The following is a 23,043-nucleotide window of genomic DNA, read 5'->3' on the forward strand; positions in this document are numbered from 1 at the left end:
ATCGTGTGGGGCATGGTCGGGCTGAGCAGCACACCAGGACCTCTCCATCCTGCTCCTGATGTGAGCACTGGCCCTTTGGGTGCCCATTTTTCTCCTCCTACCATAGCAGTTCTCCCTGTAGAGAAAGCCCTTATGTCTATTTTATATTATTATTAAGTGCTTCGAGTTTTATCAGAGGAAAGCCCCACAATGCCATTTACACCCACCTTATGTTTAACTACTCTAATTTCTCTCTTGCTTCAGTTCAGATTTCTTTTCCTTTCTCTCTGTCTACCTACCTACCTACCTACCCACCTATCTACTACCACAGCTGTCTAATCTCTCCAGGGTAATTCTCTGCATGTCTCCAAGACAAAAGTGGTTATATTCTCATGCTCAAATACGTTTCTCTGTTCAAACCCAATTGCAAACTTCTTATTTCTCACAGGTTTTTCCAGCTACCTGCGCTCCTGATAATGATCAGATAAATATCTGAGCTCCGTGTTTTACCATTCTTGCTGCGGTTTGCAGCCTAATTGAAAAGCACCCAGTTTCTACGTGAATACTCATTGAAGAGCTCAGCTAGCAACCGAGCCAGCAGCAAACTGCTGTATCCACACTTTGGTTAAGGCTGCTTTTTCTGAGTTATTGGCAAGTATCAGGATCAGAAGAACCAATGCTGCTTTTTTTAAAGCTGAGCGGAAATGTCAAATTCTGGTGCTTCAGAGCTGCACAGTGTTGGATTTCTGCTGATCTGACACAATATCTGGGAAATTGTATCCCGGAGTGTAAAATGTCTGAGGAAAAAAAAAAAGCACACAGCTTCCAAAAAGAGCACCCATTCACAGGGAGCACCATCGTATGGAATTGGCACGTCGCATACTTTATTTCACCAACTGTTAATAGGATGAGAAGGAATGGCGTCAAGTTGTGCCAGGGGAGGTTCAGGTTGGATATCAGGAAGAATTTCTTCTCAGAAAGAGTGGTGATGCACTGCCACTGCTGCACAGGGAGTGGTGGAGTCGCCATCTCTGGAGGTGTTCACGAATTGTGTAGATATGGCACAGAGGGACATTGGTCAGTGGGCAATATCGGTAGTAGGTGGACTATTGGACTAGATGAGCTTATAGGTCTTTTCTAACTTTTATGATTCTATGAACAACAGATCTCTGCAAACAATTTGAGGCTCCTTTCTGATTTCTATGGTTAACTAAAGGCAGCTCTTGCCATCCTGTCACACTTGCATGCCTTTGTCAAACACCAGCTGCAAACAAGTTCTTGCAGACCCCAGGGCAGTGCTTTCCTGGATGAGGAAAATATTTACCTGATCACCTCACTGCAATTCTGAGCTTAATACACCTCTGTTCACAGGGTTCACAAACTGTTCACAGCAAGAAGAGTTTGGAGTCTGACTATAGATTTAAGGCAGGCGAAGAGTCGATCGTATCCCAAAGGAGAAAATGAGAGATGGCTTCCCCAGCCCACTGCAGATACCAACACCATGCCCAGACTGACCACACCGCTCCTCCTCAGCGCTGAGGTTTGTTAGCTGCTGCCTTTCTACTTGATCTCAATTTTTAATAAAATGCAAAACATTGAAACAAGAAAGGATCCCAGAAGGGTTCATTGCCATTGAGTTTATATGGTGGGAAAAACCATTCTAGCCAGGGACTGTTTATTACCTCATTCTACTGCAAAATCTCCTTCTGTTGGCCACTGCTGGGACGATACAGTGGGGTACTTAGACCTCTGGTCTCATCAGTACAACAGACATTAAATTAAACAAAAGGCGAATCAAAACTAGCCAAGCCGTCTAATATGAGAGTGGCTTGCAAACTGAAGAGGAGCTCAGACCTCGCAGCTGCCTCCTCCCACCTTGATCTACACAGAGACGTCATGAGACAAATGATGGACGTTATGCTTTGTCCAGAATTGGTTTTCTTCATATTTTTTCTTGAATTTTTTCTTCCAGTCTGGCTTAGAACCAGGTGTGGAAAGCCAAACCATTCTTTGCAAGAGAAAACATACCCCAGGGATTCATTTAGGATTGACTTAAACTTTCTAGATCAGTGGCGTTTGTTTTGATATTCATTGTTATTTTATGGACAACCTATTAAGTCATTTCAATTATAAAAACTGATCTAAATGAAAATTAATTTGGGGAAGAAAAATAAAACTGTGCTATTCCAAATGCTGTTTTCAAGGTTAGCATTCAGCCCCTCTTGTTTCCTTTCCTCTAAAACAAAATTTAGGCACAGCTTGGCATAATTTAGTAACGCATTTCTGTTTTGACAAAACTACATCCTCTGATTTTAAGTGGTGTTGTCAAAGTTCTTCCAGACCGTTCCACCTTCAATTTACCTCTGGCCTTTACTGGTTTACCCCCTCCCTTGGCTCCTGTAAACTATTACTTCAAAAAGAAAACACATACAGATGACAATTTTCTATGAACCTTCTTGTTCAGACCTTCTATTAACCTTTCCCTTTGTACATAAAAACAACAATAAAATAGAATCTCCCCCTGGAATCCTGCAGAGATTTGTTCCTTTTTTGACCTAATACAGAGGTTTTATCCCGCTCGTGTTTCACTCACTGTTTACCTCTGTTTTCTTTTCTCTCTTCTCATCAAGCTGGTCAAAAAACCTTGAAAATCCATCCAAATTATAAACACTTTTAGCACGTTTTGTCAATTATCTGTTAGCCTTTATAGGTTATTGTGCAAAGAGAAGGAAGCAAGATCCTGTGCAAGGAAGACCATGGTGAAAGATTAACCTGATCATGTGCCCTCCAGGCACTATGAGTGTGTAGACAGTCTTACACACAATTCTTCCTGCTTCTTACTAATAAACAGAGCCTTGCTGAACGTCTCTAATGCAACATTCTTGCAGTGATGGTGCAGATTTCATGGGTAATCAGGTGGGCTGACCTGTGTCCTCCCAAGGCAGGTGGGTTTGAGAGAACAGAGGAAGGGTCTGTGGTAGTGGAATGGCAGGGATGGACATGGCTGGGGAGAGTCCCATTGACCCATGTGTGTTAGCTTCAGTAAGGGGCATAGTTCTCCAATGGGATACACTGGGTAAACCATTCTATCTTCAGAAATCAGAATTCATGAAAAAAAAAATGAGGAAGAGAAACCAAAAATAAAAACCCCAACCATTCCCCTTGCAGATGTTCTCAGGTGCTCTCTTCCTAAAGGGTCAGCCCATCATCCCCTTGGCCAGGGTTCAGCTGGCCAAGCTGGAGAGCTTATTCCATCACCTGCAACATACACTAAGGGCAGTTGAGGCACTGACACAGGCTGCCCTGAGAGGTGGTGGGTGCCCCATCCCTGGAGACACCCAAGGTGAGGCTGGATGGGCTCTGAGCACCTGATAGAGCTGTGGGTGTCCCTGTTCATTGCAGAGGGGTTGGACAACATGGCCTTTAAGGGTCCCTTCCAACTCAAATGATTCTATGATTCTACAAACAAGACAGAGTTTACATGGTTTATAACTATCTCAGAAAAAAGTCTTTCTGGATGTCACATCAATACACACCCACAACCCTGCCAGAATAATGAGCATGTTGAATGGTTGAAAGCTGAGGAACACTAACAATTACAGGTTTTTACTGCTTGACACAACACTGAACAATGAAGGGAGCAAACTTTTACTGATAAGCAAAGCAGGCAAGGGGTCTCTTTAATCTCTGATTTTGTTCTTTTTGCCATCTAGTTGAGATGCAGTTCAAACATTGCTACAGTGAGCTGCCATTCTATTGTGTTAATGACGGAACTCAAGGTGTGCCATCGAGTGTGGCAGTACTCATCGCCACTGTTGTCCCAGTCCTCCTTTCTCTTTATGATGACGTGAATAATACAGTTTTCTAAAATTTGGGTGTTTGGTTGTTTTTTGTTGTTGTTGCTGTTTTTTGCAACTCATGGAATAGAAGAGCGAGAGTCTCTGGTTTTGGATGTACATTAGATAATATTCATTGAATTGCAAATGTCTTCCAGCAAGGAACCCACAAATTGCTTGATGATTATTTTTCTGCTTATAATTCATCTTCTGCAGCTGGCTATCTATGGGCTATTGTTTCTTCTCTCTGATGGCCCAGCTAAATAAAGGTGTACTGGAAGAGCAGCTAGCTCAGTACTGTACCATATCTAACATAAACACGATTGTGAGATGAACTGGGCTAAGATACATGAAGCTAACACCCAAGTATTTGCAAATAGCAAATAACCTGATCCTGAGAATTGAAATAAGCCAAAGTCAGCCTTTTCCTTTACAAACACAGTCGTGCATCACAGTACAAGTGCAGGAGTCTGTTTATTTGATGATGGATTTTTTCTAACCCAAATGGCTACAGTCATTTGAATTCCACAGGTTTGGGGTTGTTGGTTTTTTTTTTTTTTTACCCTCTTTTCCTTCTCTCTCCTGATCCAGCATGGGTCAGAGAAGCTTTCTAAAATGTGAAATGTTTTTTAGCTGTAATTCCTTCCTTACAATTTCATACTTTAGAGATTAAGCCAGCATGTCCAATATGATTTCATCCCAAAGTCTGATTGCCACATTTCTATTCCCAGCGCATTGAGAGGCAGACCTCGTGGTAACTGTGAGCTTTTCATTCAGGACACCTCATCTTTGATTTTCATAGCACAAAGCAAAGAGTGCCGCTCAGATAAGTTCATGGGAAAACTGCTGAGCAGGACAGGGCATGTAGGGGAAGAGTGAGCAGTGACGCTGAGAGCCCTGCTGTGCAGCCATCTGCCCTGGCATTGCTCTTACTTAGCTTGAGGCTTTGGATGGTGGTGAGGGGGCGGATTTTGAGGCTACTGCTTCCAACAGGAGAGGACATGGTGAGCATCACCTTTTTAGTGTCTCCACAATCACCAACTCATGCAAGTCTTCATGCACTTCTTTCAGGATGTGTCTGAGCTTGATGGAAGAAACCTTTCTCTGGACAAACGATGTCTGGAAGATAACAGAAAGGTCTGTACACTTACATGAGCTTGAATCTGAGCATACAAAGCATTTCTATTTACATCCCTTGCTCCGCTTAGCCATAGTCAAGTACCTTTCAGTGGTGAGGTAGGTATCCTTTCCTGTGTTTGGTATCAGCTTAAACTCTCTCCTTCCTCCCCTTGTGCTATGTTTTTGTCAATACTCAGTCCTAGGAGTAGACAGCATGACTGTAAACACATTTATTACACCCTTAATTCCACGTTTTCCCTCCTCGTATCTCGTTTTACTGCATGGCACCTGAGTTTTGTTTTCATTTCCTCAGAACATGCATGAAAGTCTTAATTTATTTCAAAAAGAGAGGGAGGAGAGCTTGTGCTCTGAGTTTGCTGGGAGCAGCCATGGAGGGAATGCAGGCAGGTGGTGGAAGCACGCATGTAGGGGAAGATCCAACATGGTTTATATGCTGGATTCATAGAATCATTTGAGTTGAAAGGGACCTTAAAGGCCATCTGGTCCAATCCCCCCTGCAATGAACAGGGACACCCACAGCTCCATCAGGTGCTCAGAGCCCATCCAGCCACACCTGGGTGTTTGCAGGGATGGGCACCATCACCTCTCTGGGCAGCCTGTGCCAGTGCTTCATAGCTGGCTGTGGTGTGTTCTCCACCACCAGAAAGGTTGCCACCAGTTTTGGATGGCTTTTATGAAGTGACCCTCCAGCTCTGGGGAGCAGAGCTCTGCTTTTTATTCCCTGGGATGGGGATGGAGGGGTTCACGGCCCTCTGCTGGAAAGCAGCCAGGATCCCCAAAGTAAAAACAGCTGAAAATCACTGTCTTGTCAAATCATACATTATGGGCTCGACAATGCTTGTGTTATATGAATACCCACAATAAAGTGTCTGAATTTCTAAAAAAGAGAGTAATTCATTAATAACTTCAGACACCATAAGTAGTTATAGAAAATGTGGAAACTGTGGACTTCTGTTTTCTTTTGTATTTCTGTCTAGCTTAGCGAATAAAAATAGCATTTCAGTGCAGTTTGACAGCTCCTTTGAAGAGAGTCCTAAAGATTCTGAGTTATTAAAGACAGGCCGGCAAGGAAAACATATCTACAGCCTAAATTTCTGTTAAATAAATAGCAGCTATGATGCACCTTTGCAGACAAGGGAAGGGGTGGGCTCTGAAGCTATCACTGTTTCCATATTAAGAGCAGAGGCGTCCTCATCTTAACACAGGTCTTTGCCATGAAGATGGGTTATTGGGATGTAAGTGGTTAACAGTTCTACTTGGCTGTATTCTTGGTCTCCTTTAGCCATACATCTGGTAACCTATTAAAAAATTACTTTTAGCCAAAAAGTTAGTGCTTCTACAAAGCTTTCCTCCCCCCAGAACCCTTGCACAGCATTTTCCTAGGGAGGGTTTCCATGGAAATGGAAAAGTTACAAAGAAAAATAAAGAAGAATACCTTTGTTCTCTTTGCAGGAAAGCAGATCTGCATAGAGGACAAGAAGAGCTGTGTTACGAAGCAGCTGACACACCATGTTTTAGGTGGTGTCAGAGGCTGCATCCCCATTGCCAGAGCATCTCCCTCCCCGAAGGCTGTGCCAGGCTCAGGAGTGCATGGTCCATCATGTATGTATCCTCCAGGCTGCTTCTCAGAGCTGTTCATCCCATTGGAGAAGTTCCCGTATCTGCTCTGTTTCTTCCAGTGTTCTCTCAAAGGCACATCAAAGCTCTCATCTCCATGTTCTCACACACGTCTGGTGCCTCAGGAGACCACATGCCTCCTGACAATTGGGATTACGCTGGAGATTTATTTGGCCTAAGAAGATTTTCTCTAATAAGATTAAGGTGTATATGTATCCTTCAAGAAGGACCCAGAGATGCTTAAAGGGTGAGGGTGTTCACCTCTAATAGGCGAGCGTAGTCATCCCTAAAGAGTGATAATGGCGAGAAGAGCTTCCACCCTGTTCAGAATTCCTTCCCAGGCTCTGGATAGGAGCCACATGCAACACAGAGTGAGACCAGGGGGCTGTTTATTGCAAACCCTCACAAGAGCTTCCTCCCACCCCGCTGCAAACTCATGCTTTGATCAGCTTTGACTTTTAACGAGCCAGGCCAACAATCCACATAACCTGTGCCATCCTAAACATTTCCCTAATGCCTTTTAAATGGCAATATTTGCATTGGACTCCTGGGATCCAAACACACAAACACAGGCCAGTTAATTAACTGCATGCCCTGACGACATCTGCAGGACTCATGTGATGGCATCAGGGTATGTTGCAGTATTTTTAAAGGCTGCGGGCTATCACCTAGGGCAAGTGACACTGATTGCCAGCAATAGACTCTAGCACACTCAAACAGCTTTACTGTAGCTTTTCCAGTTTCCTAGCAACGAGGCCAGCAAGAAGACCTAAAAGTCTTTCTTAACAAGCTCTGTTTGTCCAGAATAAGCACTTATCGCTGCATTGCAAACACTGAAAGATCTCCCAGGCCAGCTGATTATTAACAGAGGGGAATGCGATGGAGAAGCGTATTTCAGGAGGGACCACCTCTGCAAATTTGTTAGGCAATCACATGGAGGGATGTGGATTGGAGGGTCCCATACGTCCTGATCTGAAAGCTTTTATTTCTCTACGGCACTGGGCTCTCACATGCTCCAGGGTTGGTTCTGTGGGGTTTCCTGGGCCAGCACACGGGCAGAGGGATGCTGTTCTTACCAGGCTGATCCCACTGGGCCTGGGGTAGCGGGAGAAGAGCAAGTGAGGCACAGCCCCTGGGCTGAGCACGGGTTGAGGGTAAAGTAGGAGGAAAAAAATGCCCTCTGAGAGCCGGCAGACAGCAGGGTGGGCTGGTCAGTTCTCCGTCAGCACAAATCAGAAGCCCTGTGATCACTGGACTTGTGCATTATTAAATACAGACATGAAAGAGCATAGAAGCAGCCTCAGGATTTGAAGCACATCTGAGCGTTAACTCCTTTATTTCTGTACTTATTCTCTCAGAGCTGACTTGCACAACTAATTAGCTTCTTTCCCTCCTCGTTTTTCAGCAGCCCCACTGCCATATTTCTCCTCCTGGCAAATGGATGTGCTGAAAGACATCCCTGCTCCACACAAAGTTTTTTCACTTTACCCACCAAGCCATGATGCACGCTGGAAAAAGATGTATAGCTCTGCCCTCTGAGCAATCATTTCCTTTTATGGCTCTGAAGGGACACAACCAGGTGACACACTGAGAGTTAAAAGCTGAAAGTTTCCAAGACATGATGGAGAAAATGTGCCAACAAGCAAAGACATAGAAGGAGAAAAAGAGTAGCTTGTGACCATCTGCCAGTATTGGAAAAGAATAAATGCAAAGGAGAGATTATTGGAACTTTTTGGGATGCTGTAAGAGGGCACAGGTGGCAGCAGCACGGGGAAAGGGAAAGGCACATACAGGCTGAGGCATGCAAAGGCTGAGGTACGTATAGGCTGAGGAGTGAGGCTTCTGCCTGGCTGCCCAAATCCCGAATCCCTGGGCAGGACTGCTGAAGTGTGCAGCTCTGCAAGTCAGAAGGGATTAAAGCCATTAGGATTTGCCCACATATGAATATATAGCTTTTGGACAGAGGACAGAGACATATTAGAGAGAGCTGGCTTGTACTGCTTCTGCAATACTTAGCACTGGAATAACTCCTTTCACTTTAATGCACTTATTCCCACTGATTTATTTGGGTATAGAGGAGTCTATCCTTCAGAGCACAAACAGATCTTTCAGACCATACCGTCCTGCCAAGAAAAGTGGTTGAATCCCTCATATATATCAGAATACCAATGCACACTTCTGATGCACATTTATTTTTTCCAATTAAGCGTACTCATATACTTCTTGGGTGCTCTCTTAGAGAGGAACAGCACTTTGAGGTGCTCTCTACTGACTAAAAGAGTGCACTTGTGCAAAGGCACGGCACAGATGACTGACTCCCAGATGAACCAATTGAAGCAAGGTGAAGTCCTCCAGTGGTTACATGCTCAAGTTTTGTTCCCTAAAAAGCTCACCCAGCTTGGGTTGTGAAAATAGCCAGCAGGTAACAGCAGGGCTGCTCTGGTCAGGGAACATGATGCAGTGCAGAGCCCTTTGCTGTGACTGAAGCAAGCAAAAGGCATTTCTGTCATTTTTGAAAAGAGAAGGATGTTCTGATGAAGTTTACATCTCAGAACTAAAGACTGGGCAGCCCTTGAACAGCAAGAGATGGCAGAATCAGGATCCAAAGGCAGCTGCATTTTGAGCTTGTCTCAGTACTTTGGAAACATCTGCATTCTTTATCAACATCCCTAAGCAGTAAATAGATGAAGCAGTATTTCTGCAGCTGTGGTAGATTGATGTAACTCACATCCATTTAACTGCATTTCAAGTTTTGGATACCTCCCATGCAGGATACTAGGGAACATTACAGATGGTGAACATGCAACAGATACTTGGGGACTGCAGAGTGATGAGAACCACGTGTTTTTCATGCCATACAAGCTCAGAAGCAGTGCAGAAAGAGACTGAGAAAAAGCAGTTATCCTTTTGCAGTGGGACCTTAACCCTGGGGCTCCCTAATAAAGGCTAAGGAGCAGGGCTGTTGTTGTATGCGTGTAAAAGAGGAGTTCTTAAACTTTTACTCTAAATAAAATGAGAACTAACTCAAATATTGTGCCTAAACTTGAACTATGAAAGATGACTGCTAGCAGAGAATACGTGATTGAACATTAGAGTCTGCTTTATTTTCACGCAGTCAGGTTTTGGCTGTGTACGCTGAAATACTAACAAGAGGGTTTGATCCCATGCTATATCTTGCCTTGAGGTCTGGGAGATAGCCATACCACATGCTAAGCTCTTCTGAGCCTCCAACCTTTTGAAGTTTACCCATGCTGATTTATCACTCAGTCTCAAGAAAGTAAGAAACACCGTCGTATGTGGCATTCCAGTGATCCTCTTGATAAAGACGATCATTCTTTATTTTACAAAGGCATCTATTTAGGTGTCTGCTAACACAAAGGTGGGACAACCATCTCTATGTCCTAGATTGCTTTGACGAGACTTGAAAGGACTTCTCCAAGCTCTCCACAGACCAGCTATAACTAATGTTAGTCCATCTCACACAAGCTAGAAAAGTCAACAGTGGCAGGTTGCTCAGACAGAAAGAAGGATCCTTTTATCTGTAGGTAGCAGTGCTGCTCTGCTGTTGAGTGCAAGGTGGCTTAAGATGTTATAGTTGCATTCTGCAAGAGGGAGAAGCCTTGCATTGGGATAATCTTCCATAGGTCCAAACACAAGCACAGCTCCCGTGCCTCGGTGTGTGAGGCTGATCAATGGCTGTGCAGACTGCTAATGAACCCCTTCATTAGCTGCATGCAGCAACGTTTACCTGGGAGGCAGGCAGCGTGCTGCTGACTGTATGCCAAGCTCTGAGCCCTCCTGACATCTCCTGATTGTAAATGTGCCCCTTTCATGCTGGGGTGTTAACAGAGCTCTCTGCAGCCCCTTACTCCCACCTGGTGCTGGGAACGCAGTGCTGCTTGGAGTATATATATATGTGTGTGCTTCTTTTCACTGCTCCGGATGGCAAATTAGGTCTGATGGAGACTCCAGTGCACTGCAACTCCTGATAGGACTTGGCACAGTAATACAGAAGCACCTGTGCTTCCCATTGATTGAATTGCAGCCTGACCTCTCTACCTCTTTTCTGGCAAGACTTTTGTTCATCTTTCTCTATTCGGTATTGCCCTCCTCTGATAGCCCCCGTTCCAGTCTGCCAGCAGTATTTATTACCTTTTCCACAGTATGGCTGTTTTCAGTTTTCTTACATTTCCAATTATACTGCACAGTTGCCATTGATCTGTTTTCTGTTAGCATGAAAATCAGAGCTGTGATCTATATAATTTAAGACCCTACCTTCATTAACCTTCCTTTTGTTTTTAAGGCAGACTATTTAAATTGATCTTTATTAAATAAAATTACAAGAGCCATCAATCCTCATGCTTCACGGTGTAAGTTGATCAGTGACTAACTCAGGAAGTAATTGCCAGAGGACCTCTTTGTTAAGATGCTGTACAATTAGATGCATTTCAGAAGTTTAATTCCTCCCGAGGAGTACGTGGCCAGCTGCAGGAACATTGCTGGATCATTGGCTAATTCTGATGTATGAGAGAGCAACCGGACTGGACGGGCTCTCGCTATGGCAGCTTGTCTCTGTTTCTGAGGCCAACACTTCAGTGCTGACGTATTCCGTCTCAGAAAGAGTGGTGATGCATTGGCACAGCTGCGCAGGGAGTGGTAGACTCACCGTCCCCAGAGGTCTTCCAGATCCCTGGAGATGTGGCACTGAGGGATGTGGCCAGTGGGAATGGTGGGGATGGGTCGGGGGTTGGCCATGGTGATCTTAGTGGTCTTATGCAACGTAAACGATTCTATGATTCTACTCTATAATCGTGAGCCTATTTATGAAAGCTCCATTCTCAGCTCATTTCTCTTTTTGCAGACTGCTGCTGGTGACTGTCACAGCGTTACTTGGGTTTTGCACCAAATCAGACGCCTGTACCACCCCAGGAAACAAGACAGCTCAAGCTGCAGGATGTCTGCATTCTCTGAGATATCTCCTCCTTTGCTGTGGATGTATGTATCCGAGCTTCTTAAATTGACTTTTCACATTGTCTAAACATATTTAGACACAAAATTTCACAATTACAGGAAAGTTGCTTTCAACATCCTCCCACTCTCATTCAGATCCATTCTCTTTCGCTCTCATGTTCTTATCATATTTAAGAATTCTGCGTAAATGAGCATTAATGAACCAATTTAAAATTATTTCTCTATGAGCAATTTCAGCTGTGAGTCGCTTGATTATGTGAATCCAAATGATGTGGGTGGGGGGAGGGAGAGCATAAAACATGTCTGTGCTGCAGTAACCCGTGACCAATTTAAGCACTGGAGCAAAGGTACATGCAAAAGGGTTGAGCTGCCACCTGAGCTCTGACTGCACAGCACTGGGTGGAGTGAGATGGTGGGAAGACAGGGAAACACACACAGCCACGCAGACAGGAGGGAAAAAAAGCCTCGAGCACAGGGTGGATGGGTGGATTTGTGTCACCGTGCACAAGGTGCACAGATCCAGGGCTGGAAGAGATTTAGTAGCCGTGCCTGCAAGGCACAGCAGCATGTAGGGACTGACAAGACGGTATCTTAAACCCTTGTGTGCAGCAGCAGCTGCGCACACTAATATATTGTTTTCCAATGCTGGGTACATTCTGTGTTTTAGCTCTATAAATTTCAAAGTTAATCCAGAAACGAGTTATTCAGCATTGCAATAAAATGTGACTGCTTCCTGACAGCTTTGTTCTGCTCTTTATTCCTGAGGCACGAGCAGAGAAGGGCTGGTGCTCTGCAGAAACCAATAACCACGAGTTAAACCACAAGAATGCTATTGACTTCCACGAGCGGTGGACCAAGAGTTCGGTCATGGAAGTCAATAGGAGTTTTCTGCTACACAAGAAACAAATGGGTTCCAACCCAAAGCAGCTGGATGGCTTCAAGGGGAAGAATGAGGCTGAATCATAGCCTTTGAGGGGGAAGACCTTGGTCTCTTTGCAGGTCTGGAGCCATTTCCATTTTTGGATGATGTTTAGAGTGGCCATTGCCTACCTTGGGCTTGGATCGCTCAGCAAAGGGAGGGCTGTCTGGTGGCTGCATGAAAGGCACTGGCTTCAAAACTCCTGCTTCTTTTCCCCAGCTCCGCTATCGACTTTCTCTCTGACCTTGGGCACATCAATTCTTCCACTGAAGTAAGTGGGAACTCAATTGCACTTTATGTTTCTTTATGAGTCAGATTCCCTTCCTGCAAAATGAGGATCATAACACTTAACTACCATTCAGAAGCGCTCTGAGGCCTAACAACAAATTAATGTTTAAGATCCTTGGATTTAAAAAAGAAAAAAAGAAGAAAAAAAAACCACCTTTACAGATATGCGAATTTCAATGAAAAATGTCAATTTGTGGAAACTGAAAAGTTCTGTGATGTTTTCAATGCATTTCTTGGATTGGGGAAAGAAAAAAGAGATTGAAAGCATCATTTTGAAATGGTTGAAAAGCCCCGTTTCAACATTTTGGAAGAGAAACATTTTTAGTTTTCATTTTGAAATGACTTTCCATTTATTTTTTTCATTATATTATGTGCTATAAATACGACACAAAATCAAGTCAAATTGAGGCATGACATCTCTGTTTGTTAAAAGTGAACTGTTTTGAATTACCTGAAAGGACATTACGCTGTTGTTTTTTTTTATTATTATTATTTCCTCTGCAGAGAACTCTGACATCTCCAGGATTTGCTCTGCTGGAGCACCTGGCCCCATTTCAACATCCACCGGGAAATGGCACTTTTATCCTCCTCGGAGCCTGTGAGGGCACAAAGGTTCTGCAACATGGCCCCGAATGTCACATTGTGCTGCCTATTGTGAGGAACTCTTTTGCTAAAGAGAAAACTTCACATCACAGAGACGCGAGGGCTCAGGAAGAAGGTGAAAGGCACGGTCTGAAGGTGCTCAGTTGGATGTGTTTATGTCCACTAGGCAATGATTTATGTGGAACTGCAGATATTCAAGCAGCGGAGCAGGCTACTTTCAGGGGCTTCAAAGCCTCTGTCTTGTGAATCTGTAAAATGATGTGAGACATTTGTAGGAGAGACACAAGGAAAGCTATGACCCTTCATTCTGTAGGCTGGGGGATGATGAACACCTTGGGTCTGCTTCAGCCCTTCAGGTCAGTGCTGTGGTCTGTGGGGCATGGTGCTGATACAAGGAGCTGCCCTGAGAAGGCTTGGACAATGGCGAGGAGAAAGGCAGGAAAAGAGAGAGAAAACTGAGCTTAAAATGGCACGAGCAAAAGGGAATTAGGATAGGACAAGAGGTGATGTCCTGAAGTTGCTCCACGGGAGGTTCCAGTTGGATATTGGGAAAAGTTTCCTCTCTGAAGGAGTGGTGATGCACAGGCACAGGCTGCCCAGGGAAGTGGAGGAGTCACCATCCCTGAAGGTGTCCAAGGAAAGGGTAAATGTGGCACTGAGGTAAATGGTCTGGAGCAGTCACAGGCACAGGCTATTGGTTGGACAAGATGATCTTAGAGGTCTTTTCCAACCTTGAAGATTCTATGATTCTATGAAGGAGAGGCAAGTGGAGAAGTGGCTGAAATCACAAAGTTCATCAACCAAGAGTGGAAGCAGGAGAAAACTACAGAGAGTTCCAGATACAAAATCCTAAAATCAGAATTAAACTCATCTGAACCATTTGTCCATATGACCCTTGTGTGTTGGACAAAAAGTAATTTTAATAAGCGACCAACTACCACAAGATTATCATGATTCTTCTCACATCCTTTGCAATTCACCCAGGCCACAGCATCCCAGTTCTTCCTTCATCCCCTCATTCACATCCCGAGTGTAGTTTTAATTTGGGCCCCCCTTCTGCATCCCTTTGGTTTCTCTCCCATTCCAGCAGCACAGCTCACCCAGCTGCTCACCAGGCAGGATCAAACTGGGGCTGTGGCTGCGTCCCTCAGATGTGAGCCCTCTGGGAAGAACATGGGGATGCTCAGCACAGCGAGTGGCAGATCCAGCAGAGTTCAGAGGAGCTGGACAAGGACAAAGCTGCGAATCACGCCTCACCTTCTGTGATGCCATCTGCCAAATATCTCAATAGCAAGCAGCCCATTTGATCTGCTATTGTAAGAGGTGCAAAGCATTGTAGATATGGAGTTTTCTTATCACAGAGTCATAGAAACACTGAGTTGGAAGAGGCTCTTAAAGGCCTTCTGGTCCATCTCCCCTGCAATAAACAGGGACACCCACAGCTCCATCAGGTTCTCAAAGCCCATCCAGCCTGACCTTGGCTGTCTCCATGGATGAGGCACCCACCACCTCTCTGGGCAGCCTGTGCCAGTGCCTCACCACCCTTATAATAAAAATCTTTTTCCTTATATCCAGTCTAATTCCAACACAGAGATAGCATTTCCACAGCCCTCTCACCTCAGAGGTAGGGCACCTTGGTGTCCTGCCAGCTCCATGACCTTTCTTAGTAGGACTCTTCCGGAGATCACATTAAGGGAGCGGTGAGATCTAAGCTCTATCGTTGCTGCCACCCTAGATTCTCACTATTTATCAGGTTCTCTTTAAAAGGATTTCAGATTGCATTTCTGTATCTAGCATACGGAGAATTTCATTTTTTTTTGACAGGCTGATTCTTTTATCAGATGTTTATAAGGATTTACAATATTAATGCACTCCGCATGCAGCACTGGATTTCACCCAGGAAACCCGCTGAGAAAGGGGCAAGCTGTACTCAGAGCACAGTTCTCTTTCCGTTCTCTTTCCCATCCCAGCTTTCCTACGCTGTACAGAGGCAGGTCAGCAGGACAAAGGCTGCGGTGACACTGAAGTCCCTCCTGAAAATTTTCTGCTGGGATGAGCGATGATGGATGCAGTGTGCATGAGGCTCTTCTCCCCTTGTGGCCATGCTCAGAGGGATGAGGACACAGGCAGCGTGGAGCCCCTGACAGAGGGGTGAGCAGTGACAGGCAAAAGAGGAGAAGGCACTGGACCTTGCAGGAGATCAGCAGAGAGGAGACAGATACGGGCTTTGCTTCATACTGAGAGCAGCAAAATAAAATCCTCCAGGACTGAGCCTGCAGGGCAGGGATTTCTCCTCCTTTTGACAGCATACAGTGAATGAAGCACAAAATAGCCTGCTGTCTCTGCAGACAGCAAGGATATTTAGAGATGTCAAACTGCAGTACAGAGGATGCACAAGAGGAATAGAGACACAGATAACTACCTCTGAGACTTTTGGTTTCTTATTCCAATCAGGAGATTTTGAAGTCATGCAAGTCTTTCCCTGTGCTTCTGCTGAAATCAAAAACACAGCTTTTCTACTTTCGGATAGCAGATGGAAATAAAGTTTATTTGCTCTTCATTATCTGCCCTTGTTTCAGATTTAAAGTTGCTTGGATTCAAAGCCTGCCTGTTTTCAGTTCTAGCAAAGGGCAAGGGAATAAGCAGCAGACACAACTCGGCAATAAGTGAAGTTTCCCATTTCCATGCTGCATATATAACCACTTCCTCTGAATCTTTTGGGATTTTGTAAGGACAGGTTATTTCTGCTGTGCAGTTGATGATTTGCTTAATATAGCAATGCAGCTCCAGCCTCACACTGAAATTTGCTTGCTGATTTGACTTTGATTTGACAGCTGCATTTGGTAGTTTACAATGATCAATAACAGGTTAGCTTTGGTAACATAGCTCTTTGATTTTTGAGTTGGTTAAATGAATTGATAAAACCTGCAAAGCATCCATAGGCCCACTGAGCTCAGTTAGGACCCCAGGAGCAGCTCTTCAAGAAGCCAAGTCCAATCTCTGCCCTGCTCCCCGTGCAACCAACCGCCTGGGGGCAAGAGGGTTCATGATGCCATTTCCAACTCCGTGCTGTGGGCAGGGCTGCCAACCACCTGATCAGGCTGCCCAGGTCCCCATTCAGCCTGGCCTTGAAGGCTTCCAGGGATGAGGCATCCATAACCTCTCTGGGCAGCTGTGCCACTGCCTCACCGCTCTCTCAGTGAAAAATTTCTTCCTGACATCTAATTTAAGTCTCCCCTCTTTTAGTCTAAAACCATCCCGCCTTATCAGTGCATTAGTTGTGGTGGTTCCAGGAGCAGAATAGCAACAAAGCTATAAGGATTTAGAGAAACAGCTGTAGGATTGCATCATCAGAGGAGTTCCTTAAAGATAACCAAGATGTGAATATGAAGTGGTATGATGAATCTGAACAAGCCATTTACAAGGATCTTCTTGTTAAGCATTAAGAGGGTCATCAGCTGGTTTACCATCACAGGAGACTACCACTTGAGCAGTGATTGACCGCACCAGCTCAGTGTTTAATGAGGTTTAATCAATTTATAGCCACACCTTACTTCCCTGCTATTAATTTGCCTGTGGATGAGCGTAGTACTCCTCATCTCTCATTTACCTTTAAGGAAGTCAAGATGCTTTGGACTACTACAGGAGAGTCTCAGCAACGTAGGGTTGGGGTAATGGGATGAGAGGTAATGGCCTAAAGCTGTATGGGGGGAGGTTCAGGTTGGATATTAGGAACAATTTATTTCCAGAAAGAGTGTGTGAGGCATTGGAACAAACTGCACAGGGAGTGGTGGAGTTACCACCCCTTGAGGTGTTCAAGAGATGAGTAGATGTGGCACTGAGTGACATGGTCTAAAGCAGTCACAAGCATGGGTTGGTGGTTGGACTAGATAATCTTATTGGTCTTTCCAACCATAACGATTCTATGATGGGGCAGACTGTTGAATATTTGGCTGCAGCACCCCCCAGGGCCAGCACTATTTCAGCAGAGCAAATGTTAGATAGGTTGTAGAGTAAGGTCTTGCCTCTGATCTCTGCAGAGAAGAGCAAGGCAGAGGGCATTACTGATGCTGCCTGCAGAGTGCCCCTTCTAGCCCTGCAAACTGAGCATCCTTTTGTTCTTGTGCTGGAACCCTCTTAGCCTCCTGCTCTGCCTGTGCATTTCAAAGCAGATGGGAGAAGAAAAGGGGAAGCAGAGGAAAGCTTTAGTTTGTTTAAGAAGGAGCAGCACTGAAAAGGCCTTTAAGAGTTTGTTTTAAACCCACTAACATCTAGAAGCTCACAGCTGAGCACCAGGCATCCATCTTGCCAGTGCAGTGAGATAATGCTAGGAGTGATGGCTAGCTGTGAACAGATCCCAGGTGCCTGTCATTTTGCTGCGAATTTCCATCCCTTTTGGAGAGTTTAAATCAGAACTTTAATGGGCTTTTGATGTTGTTTTAGTCTGGTGAATAGTTTGCTGTTGTATCTGCTTATTCAGTGAAATAGCGAGGAAGCGCTGTTACAGTGGAGATGACGAGACCATAGAAGCTGCATTTGCACAGCAGAAGCCTTTAAAAATCACTGCGCTATGAACGAAACATTTCCATATTTCACGGCTATTTTTGCTGGGTGCCTAAAGTTGATGATACAGCAAAAATAAAACGTGAATGAAAAGAGAGGGGAGGAAATGTCCTTCTGCTGCGCCTTGCTTCTTGACAATTTACATCTCAGCCATGTTGCTTGGCAAACCCAACAAAGCAAAGTATGTTGTGGCTGTAAAGTGATAAGCACATGATCTACACTGAGGACATTTTCTCCCTGCTATTTGGGTAAGGAAATGAGGACTCACTTTGAAGTGGAACATTAACCTCTTTCTTCCTTTGCTGCTTCTCTCTACCAAAGAGTATCAGGCCAGCTATGTCTTTAGGAGACATTAGGAAGGACTTGGGGACATCGGTTATTGGTGTATGCACCCACTTAAGTATGTAGCTATGGAGTAAATAACCTTCTGCATGCTTAATAGTCTTAAGGAAAAAGGTTTTTATACTAAGGGCAATGAGGCATTAGTATAGGCTGTCCAGAGAAATGGTGGATGCCCCATCCCTAGAGACAGCCAAGGTCAGGCTGGATGGGCTCTGAGCACCTGATGGAGCTGTGGGTGTCCCTGATCGCTGCAGGGGCAGTTGGACCAGATGGCCTTTATGGGTTCCTTCCAACTCAAATGATTCTATGGTCATCTTCTCTACTCCCCTTACTCAGGCCTGCAGAGACCTACCAGCCCTGTAGCCCATGGCAGTAAGAAAGGATGCCCAATATTGGGAAGTGCAATCTTGTGACGGGCTGCGTCTATGGGATGTGGCACTGGGTTCAAGAAGTTAAAAAAGAGCAAAGGAAAATAGAAATTGAAACTCAAGGAAAGTTTTCCGCTATATTTGTCTGTTGTGTTTTCAGAGAGCTTGTTCAGGTCCTTCTGTGATGCTGAGCACAAAATCATCGGTTGCTTTTCAAAGCCCCTAGAGCCTGTTTTCTCTCCTTTTGTATCATTTATGTTAATTGTCATCTGTGACAATTTCTTAAACGCCTTCTATGCATTTGGCAGCCTTTGTCCCAGTGTGAAAGGCAAAGTGCTCAAAGAAAGGTGTGTGTCTCTGCAATTAACTCTGCTCCTATGGCACCGCTGGAGACAAGTTTGGGGTTAGGTGGGATTTGAAAAGATTTATTGGACTGGGACTAGGAAATGATCTTGTGGGTGATGGAAACAGATCCCAGCCCTGATGGAGGGTCCCAGTGGTGAGTGTTCAGCCTGTCCTCTGTGTGCCTGATCACCTGGCATGGAGCTCAGGGGCTTTGCTTTGTGCACCACAGAGCTCACATCACTACAAAAGCTCTTTCTAACCCAGACACAGCTAAACATCTTGTCCTTGACCTACCTTCAACAGCCATGAAGGGGACGAGGTTTTTCCCTTAGATCAGCAGATGGAATAAAAGCAGAGACCTGCAGTTATCCTTCACTAAAGGATTAAGGCTTCTCTGGTTGGCATTATTACAGTGACTGCAGGCAGCTCCGGACTGGCTGAGGGTCTGCCAGTGGGGATAGAGGTTTAAACTGCAGGTTGAGGCATCAAATTGAGGAAAGCTGTTTCATCCAAAACTTTGGACTCGGGGCTCAGACGTATCTCACCCACCCTGGGGAGGCGCTGAGCTGAGGCCACAGCACAGGGCTGGCAGTCAGATTGCAGAGCAGCTCCTCCCAGGTTGCTGAGCATCTCTATTGCTCACTGTGCCTACGAAGAAGGATGACAACACACATCTCAGATGGGTGTGTGAGGAGCCGTGGCTGTAAGAAATCTGGCTGTAATACACCAGGCTGGCACTCACTGTTGTTACCAGGGAGTAATTCTTTGCCTACAATTGAAACAAACTGAAGGAGATTTTGGAGGGTGGCTCCATGCTGTGCAAGTGACGGCAGCGTTGCCTCAGGATAAGCAAACAGTTTGCAAAGTCAGTCCTCCACCAAAGGCTGAAACGGAGGGAAAAAATTAAGTGATTGTTTTTTAATAGTGGGAGGGACCATACAATGGTTTTCTTTATGTGCTTTCAGTTCTGGGAGTGGTGAAAGAGCATTAGAAGTACCAGAAACACTGGGAAAGCAAAGAGCAGCGCGCATTAATCTGACCCTCGACGGAGCGATGCGAGCAAAGGCCGCTTTCATCAGATTTCTGCTATGTTCATGGGAGAACTGGGAGCAATTCTGCAAACAAAATCCAAAACGTGGGATTTGTTGTGGATTGCGTCTGCTGAAATAACTGCAGAAGTTAGCAGCAATTCCAGCACGTGGAGGCGGGGTCTGTGGAAGCAACTAAAACTTTCCAATGACCAAAACCTTCCTGGCTTTGACTCCATTTGGGCCAGAATTTGGGGGATTACTGGAGTCTCCCTGGGCTAACAGCAGAAGTGAAGGATTGTAAACCCACATGGAACGTGACTGCAAATTGCCCTTTGTGGGATTGTACCCTAACACAGATGTGCCTAACACAAGAGAGAATCCAAACCTGAAGCCCCTGAACCATTCCCTTCCCAATTCCTATTTGGTTCAGAGCTCTCCTGAGGCTAAAAGAGGAAAATCTTAAAATTAGGTCAGAGCTCTGAGCTCCCATTAGAGACACTGAGGTCACTGTGGCTGTTACCAGAATAAAATCTTGGGCTGCAATCAGGACGTGCTGCACACTCATCCCCTGGTGCTACAATAAGGATTCACTGGCCCCAGGACGGCTGTGGTATAAGGTTTAATCAGGTTAGCTAGGTTTTCTCTCTTGATTTCACAGCCTCTATTCAGCACGCCAGATTATAAACTTTCAACATGTAATTGAACCTGACTCAAGGAGCCAACTGTAATACAGTGAGCTTTAAAAGGGGGAATGGCAAGGGCTAAAGTTTTCATTCAACGAATGCAATTTCTATGCACAGAAATCAATTCAATTGACATCAGTTGAGCTTTAATGCTGAATTAAAGAGCTGCCAGGTTTCCCCCATGGGGCTTTTACAGTCCGGGTTTTATGAATTCATTAAAATGCACACACAAACTTTTAGGGAAATAGCATTACACTGTAATAAGAGCTACAAATCGACCATATTCCTCGGAGAGATAAGTCTAATTTGAGTTGCCTAGTTGGCAAAATTGTTTTCCATCGTTTTGCATTTATTAGCAGAGGGTGTCATATTTTCCCTTGTTTCCATTTTGCTTTCTTGCTGTTTGCTCAGCAAGGGACAGCATCGTGTTCAGAAATACCAAGGGGAGATGCAATTTTTGGAGAGCAGGTGCCCTCTTGGGAAGATGTTGCATCACACAGCTCTCCAAGGCAAGCTAGGATGCTTGGGCTGGAAGTCTGATGAGTCTTTCAGATGCTTCTAGAACTTCAGGACCGATGGTCTCTGCTAACTTTAGTTGGAATCATCATCAGACGAAAGAGAAGAGTGCGATATCCTAAATGACACCTGTGGTAAAAGAAGATCCTGGCTTCTTGGGAAGGACTGAAGGCAGCTGAGTGGTGGTATTGGTAATGACTGGAAAACTGGAGGGGAAACCCCAGAAGCCATGCGCACAGTAAGGATGTTTGTACAGGTCAGTGCCATCTGGTTGCCTCTGTGTTGTACCATTGTACACATAGCAGTGATCTGTCTGATAATGAATGTTCACAGGCTTTTATTAAGTATGTTCTCTAATTGCTTTGATGACCCTGGTGACTGGAGGTCTTGACCTATCCATAAAACAAGAGGGATTCAAAGCCCAACTCCTCTGTGCTGCTTCCTAGCATGGCTTGGCTCTGGCTTCTGATGGATGAGAGAGTCTCTGGGGTTTCTGAAGAGAAGGCACTGTGGATGTCATTTGGGAAGCTGATTTGTTTGCAATGGGGACATGCATGCCTGTGCAGGGAGACTCTACAGACAAATCTGACAGGCAGCCAACCCTCTGTCGAGTGGTAATACATAACAGCTGCTGCCAGCTCCCATTTCCAGGCTAACTTAGTGATGTGGAATGACTCCATATGCTCTTAACAGACCTGATCTCCCACTCCGATGGGTCAGGGGGACCTAAATAAGCAGAGGAAAGGGGCACGAAGGGACCCACCCAAAGCCCTTTGCTCATGAGAATGAAGAGCTTCCAGCGCTTCATCCTTTGTCATGTACACATGTGGTCCTCCTTCCATGCAAACATGGCCCCTCTGGCCCTAGTGATAGCACACAACTTGTAGAGTAGCTTAAGGAAACATGGATTTATGCAAAAGGCGTGTGCATTTGATGGCTTTCCTCCTTTGGTTCTCATGATGCCAAAGCAGCCAACAGATCTCAGTGTCACAGCCATGGGAAGGGCAGTGTAATAAGGACTCATTTGTGCCATTTCCCTGGGGTTCTGCAGGGACTAAGATTCCTGCAGCTTTCCACGGAAGGTTGTGAAAAGGAACCTGGAAGATTAGTTCAACAATTACGTCAGTGCATTTTGCTGAGAAGCTATTACTATTAGATAATATATTTTCCTTTTTTTTTTTTTTTCTCCCCAAATACATTTTCCTTTTCCCCAGCAGAGGTTTACACACCACCAGGAAAAAAGGAAAAAGAAAGAACTCAGATCTGCTGATGAGTCAGCTAAGATATTAGGAGGGGGGGGGGGGGGGGAGGACACTCCTCTCCTCCTTCTTTTCCTTTTCTGTGGATCATGCTGAGGCTTTCTAGATGAAAAGAAGACAAGCTATCATCTCTTCACACTTAAAGAGCTTCCAGAAGCAAAGGGAGAACAAGAGATAAGTAGACTAAGCAGTCTTCTTACAGTGAATCTGGGTGGAGTGCAGGCCAAGGAGGAAGCATATCCTTTACCTGTATCCCAAACACTGTGAACATCCAAGTGGAAAGTTACACCCAAGCTGTCTGGAGACCCATCAGCAGCAGGACTGGGATCCTTCTTTTTAACCTGTAAATTGACACAAATGGGCAAATTACAGCCCCAGCAGGAGGGATTATGCCTGAGGCAGGCAAGATGCAACTCAGGCAGAAAAAGTAGAGGAAAGGGGAAGGCTCAGTGCCTCCATTCCTTGCCCAATCCTTCTTTCCCAGGTCAAGAGTCAAAACCCATTTGATGTCGTATTTGCCTCAGCAGGGCACAAGCCTTGCATCAGCCAAGTCCTGTGGACAATGGCAGGAGCTGCATGCTGA

General features: G+C 45.1%; 1 long non-coding RNA gene across 2 annotated transcripts; it reads right to left on the reverse strand.

Moving 5' to 3' along the window:
* Positions 1–4,270: 4,270 nt before the first annotated feature.
* On the reverse strand, positions 4,271–22,804 carry LOC107054434. 2 transcript variants are annotated; one of them, XR_005839375.1, is made up of 4 exons: positions 22,708–22,804; positions 12,594–12,786; positions 6,391–6,747; positions 4,271–4,934 (listed from the first exon to the last, which is right to left on the reverse strand). It is a non-coding gene; the product is annotated as an uncharacterized LOC107054434 (long non-coding RNA). The 2 variants fall into 2 exon arrangements; XR_001468688.2 differs by lacking the exon at positions 12,594–12,786.
* Positions 22,805–23,043: the final 239 nt, after the last annotated feature.

Source organism: Gallus gallus, chromosome 12 (assembly GCF_016699485.2).
Source record: "Gallus gallus isolate bGalGal1 chromosome 12, bGalGal1.mat.broiler.GRCg7b, whole genome shotgun sequence".
Lineage (NCBI taxonomy): Eukaryota > Metazoa > Chordata > Aves > Galliformes > Phasianidae > Gallus > Gallus gallus.